This window comes from Gigantopelta aegis, chromosome 4 (assembly GCF_016097555.1).
Source record: "Gigantopelta aegis isolate Gae_Host chromosome 4, Gae_host_genome, whole genome shotgun sequence".
NCBI lineage: Eukaryota > Metazoa > Mollusca > Gastropoda > Neomphalida > Peltospiridae > Gigantopelta > Gigantopelta aegis.
The window spans coordinates 98,367,996-98,373,307 of NC_054702.1; positions in this window are offsets into that span (position 1 = coordinate 98,367,996).

The window sequence follows — 5,312 nt, forward strand, 5'->3', positions numbered from 1 at the left end:
TTTATATGCAATTATTTGGTGCACAGGACCTTTTTTGTGCGAAGATATATATATATATATATATATATATATATATATTCACACATATTCGATACTCTTTAAAAATGACAAATAACGTCCAAGACAATCCCTTTGACCATGCCACGGTTGAATCCACTAATGACCGAAAGAGAGCAGATGGAATGTTTCAAGCAGGCATCAGTATCAGTGTCCAAGTCGAAACTTGTTTTTGTGTCAACATCCACACACGTTCAGTCACGTCCACCCGGTACACATTTCTCTAACATCGCCAGTGACCGAGTCCCGGGTTGAGGGGGTGGGGTAAGTGTAAGGTGGGTGGGCGGAGGGGTTGGGGGTACGTTTAAGGTGTGCTGAAGTTTGAGCAATTTAGTAACCATCCTATAAATCTGCGATGTCTAGAATGCGATTAAAGCCAAACGATTAAAGCCAAACAAAAACTTGACTGCTCAGTCCAAACGTTTTCTAGTGATTGTGAGTAATTTAGATGGGCTAAAGTGTATCGGACTATTTATTTAAAAAAATAAACATCAAAGTTTGAACAGTGGCCAAAGGTTTTAAAGTCCGAAGATCCCTAAGTAGGATGGAGGTTCGTCGGGGGTTGACGTTAGCAGCTGAATATGATCTCAGTCTATTTTGAAGTTGGGAAGATACCGCTGAAGGTTTCCCATTTTCCTGACAAACGTCGAGTATTCTTTGATCAGCAGAATCTTTACGATCTGGTGAATCGATCCACCATCCGTGTCCGGTGTTGACAGGGCCTGTCTGAAGAATCCGCCAGTACCAACTGTGATAACAACGTTCTTGGACCTCTGATCCTTTCCTGTGTTGACTTGAGTGGTGAATATCCCCTCCTTTGCGATTAATGTTTCCGGTTTCTTCAGTATAGGAGGTTGGCATGATAATTGTTGGATAGTTTCTCTAGCACCGTTTGCCAGGTGTCGTCCGTGGTGGTTGCCGATGGCACTGCACCTTCAGGTAGTAGCGAAGTTGCTTTTGGCTTCCCTTTCCGGGCCACTTGCTTGACGCCGTCGGTGTGGACGGGAGCTGGTAGAGCTGAAGTCGGAGGCGACGTGGGGTTAGCCGGGGCGTCAACCACCAGTTCTCACACACACACACACACACACACACACACACCGCGTGCCGCCCTGGCGGCGTTTCTTTTTCTTCTTTTTGGTTTCCACATAAACACAGGTCACCGTTGCCTTGTTCCAGGTGCACGAGACACGAAACTCGGCTATCGTACCAAATGTTGCAATCATCACCCCAGGTATCGCTGAGTAGTCTGGAAGTATCAGTGCCTTTGCTAGACGCTTTAATGTGACAAGAGCGACTGTGCACAGACTTGTCAATCGACTAAACGTCACTGGATACACCAATGACCGTCCTGGTAGTATTTAACCACGAGATACTTTGGCCGTACAGGATCGGTATATCCGAACCACAACCGTCCGAAACAGATTTCAACCAGCCACCATTATTGCCCATCAGTTGCACATCACTTCCCAAACTGTTGGAAACCGACTGAGACCACGACCCATTCTGACACAACGCCTCTGTCTTCAGTGGGCAAGATATCATATCTGATGGACCTGAATTCACAGCCGGTTTAAAGATCCGCGGAGCCTGTAGCATAAATAACAGCGGATATATATTTTGCAACCCCCTCTGCAAGAGGGGCGGGGGAATGACCTAGGGAAAATTAATGTACACAGCAGCGCGGGACTCCCCCGAAGCGCGTGGACCGTGGTACGTGCTGCATGTGCTACTAGGATAAACCGGCTCTGCCAGAAGTCGTTGAAATGTCCTCTTTAGTGACGATACGAGATTCAAGTTAAGAGTTGCGGATGGGTGTGTCAATGTGTACCGTAGAAGAAGAAATTAGAGATACCAAAATTGTTGTTACGGAAGTGGACAGGTTTGGCGGAGATAGCATTATGGTGTGAGGTGTATACGGTCCAATTTGTCATCAATGGAGTGGGGTGGGGGCGGGACGTAGCCCAGTGGTAAAGCGTCCGCTCAATGCGCGGTCGGTTTGGGATCGATCCCCGTCGGGTGGGCCCATTTGACTATTTCTCGTTCCAGCCAGTGCACCACGACTGGTATATCAAAGGCCGTGGTATGTACTACCCTGTCTGTGGAATGGTGCATATAAAAGATCCCTTGCTGCTAATCGAAAAACAGTACCCCATGAAATGGCGACAGCGGGTTTCCTCTTTCAATATCTGTGTGGTCCATAACCATATGTCTGACGCCATATAACCATAAATAAAATGTGTTGAGTGCGTCGTTAAATAAAATATTTCCTTCCTTCCTTAAATAGGGTGGGTAGGCATGACCTGGCCGCAAGGGCGAATCCAGGAAATATTTGGTAGGAGGGCTAACAGATAGAGGGCACATGGACCATCGCGTAAAAGGGTAACCCCCCCCCCCCAAAAAAAAAAGAAAAAAGAAGAAAAAAAGAAAAAAGGAAGTTGAAGTTAATGTTAAAAGCGTGACAGTGACTAGCTGCTTTCTTATGTTCAGTTAATCGAGACTAGTGCTCCGTGATGTTAATCTAGCTAAAAACAACAACACCACCACCACCTTTTCAACTGATCTCTCTATGACTGTCTTATCTAGTTTTCCTACGATTTGTTAAGACTTTTTTTTAAATCACAAAACACCAATGTTATTTAAATGTGTTTATTTTCTATTTTATAAAAGCAAATGTACGTGGAATACAAAATGAAGATGAAATTATTTCCCCTGTCAGGTTCACAGCCGGTTATGTCGTGTCTGCAGCACAACACACCATGCGCCTCACGACGTTGGGTATGATGATGTCGACGACGTCGCTAGTCACAACCGCACGACTTGCACGATCCACACGACTTGCACTTGGAGCAGCAGGACCCGTGGCCGTGGCAGTGGCCGCATTTCTTACAACATCCGTGATGGTGCCAGGCGTCCGTCGGTAACACCAAGGAACCCAGTACAGCGCAGATCAGAAAGACAATGGCGATCTTCATGGTAGATGATGGTGATAATGTAGCACGTACAACTTCTTTCTTGTTGATGTGATGGGAATTGTGACAAGGATCACAACTTCACCTGCTTTTATATTCGCCAACTGACGGAGTGAAACAGCAGATTTGCAATTTGTGCGATATCCTGGCCTACTGAGAAATTGGTGGAAATCATTGTCGTGTACTCGTGTGTTTCCGTACTGTCTTATGGCTCATATCCCACGTGAAAGTTCACGTAGCTATACCTACCGTTTACACAGTGTATGAACGGAACTGTATACTAATAGTGTTTACAATTTTCCGGAAGCTGCGACTATGTGAAGCGACGATCACGTACTTTCGGTTCTAGTTTGACATTTTAGTCGGAGTCATATTTATCTCTTTCTAAATATAAACACAAATTATAAATTATTGTTCAGGCAAAAACAATCCATCCCAAATTAGCACAGCCAAATTTTAGACATATAAATAAAAAAGATGTATTCAAATATTAAAAAAAAAATTCATCGCTGCCAGGTAAAAATAATTTTTAAAATCAATTTTGACTCCTTTGGAAAGCAGAATGTGTACACAGTTTTGAAATAATTTTGTTGTATTGAAGATATATGGATGACATTAGGCATACTGAAGTTAAAAACATGCTTTAAAAAATAAACTTGTAATAGACAAGACTTTTGCCAGTTTTTCTTCAATTCTGATTTGTATAGTCATTGCTAGTATTAATAAAAAGAACTGTATAGTTAATTGTGATCCGATTGCTTACTCTTGTTGTGTGTAAACGTCGTTAAGCCTTAGGTTTTGTCATCTAAACGAAGTTGGAAGGTGATATATAGGTATCACTATCAACGTTAAAGGGACTAATTTGAGTTTATAGCCATTTTAACGTGTTTCCGGCAAATATAACCTGTTAAAATTATTTAAAATACCATTTATTTACATTTTCTTGCTTTGAATATACAAGAACCGAGACACAAACCAAACCCGGAAAACCGAATCACAAACAGACGAAAGCAGCCAGTGCCACAATAGTACACAGCATAAAAAAACATCTTAAATGGCCTACAAACAAAAGCTCAAAAAAAGTTGGTTTTTTCCTCTGGTCCTCAAACTATCACCAAACAAACCTCAGCTAAAACAACGGACCAACAAGAAGGCACCAAAGCTACGACGTCCGCCGCAGGAAAAATAACACCAGAAATAGAAGCCATTTTCTCCTTCGGTAACACCACGGAGCTACCGGACGTCGGAGAAAACACGCCAATGGAGACGCGGCCGCCATCGCCCACCACCAGTCTCAAGCCGCTAGGGGCGTCAGCTATTCCCCGGGCCGAAAATAGCCCAATAATAATGAAAACCAATAAACCTACGAGAACCAGACAGGCCCCCAAAAACTCAATACCAACCAAAACCGGAAAAATTAAAAACCCTTCAGTCCTTCAAAAAATTAAACACCTACCAAAGTAAGAGCCCAGCAAAAATCCTCTCGAGATATACTTTCCTAAAAACCAAACAAACGAAAGCCCCAGCTAAAACCAGACAAATAAAACCAATAAAAACGCCAAACCAAACGCCAATAGACAGAGAAAGCGGAGCCACCCATCCCGTCACCGTCACCATCACCCCCACCCCCACCCCCACCGTAAACCCCCCCCCCCAAGCCCCACCACCACCACCACTAACAACGTCCCAAGCCCCTTCTACAAGGAGATACCGACAAAGGCCGCGGGCAATTTGAAAAACCAACCCAACATCCAGAGCCAAACCCACACCCCCACCGATAAGACCACCCCCACCCCCACCAGTACTAACAAATGGCTTGCAAAGCTCCACCCACTACCAGCCCTAGCCACCTCACTCCAAAACTTTGAAAGAAGACAACCCCAAACCTCGAAATCAAAGAGGTAACAACCTGGGACAAACGGGTACCTCTTAATAACAACGACCCGTCCCTGCGATCACCAAATCATAGTTCAAGGGCGCAGATATTCCCTCCTCCCCCCTATGAAAAGAAACCCAGTAAGTGCCACCACTGTCAACAGTGGGGGGCACGGAGCTGCAAAATGCCGCCATTATAGAAACCCACCCACTTGCCATCGGTGCGGCCAAAATCATGCTAGAGCCTCCCTTAATCACCTTGCACCAAGCCCATCCAATGCCCCAATTGCTTGGATAGGCACATGGCACACGACACTCGGTGCCACCACTATCAAAGGGCGATGCGCCAAATGAACCTCCTGGAAAAACATGAAAAAAACCAAAATCCAACCAAAAAATAACCAGAGATAA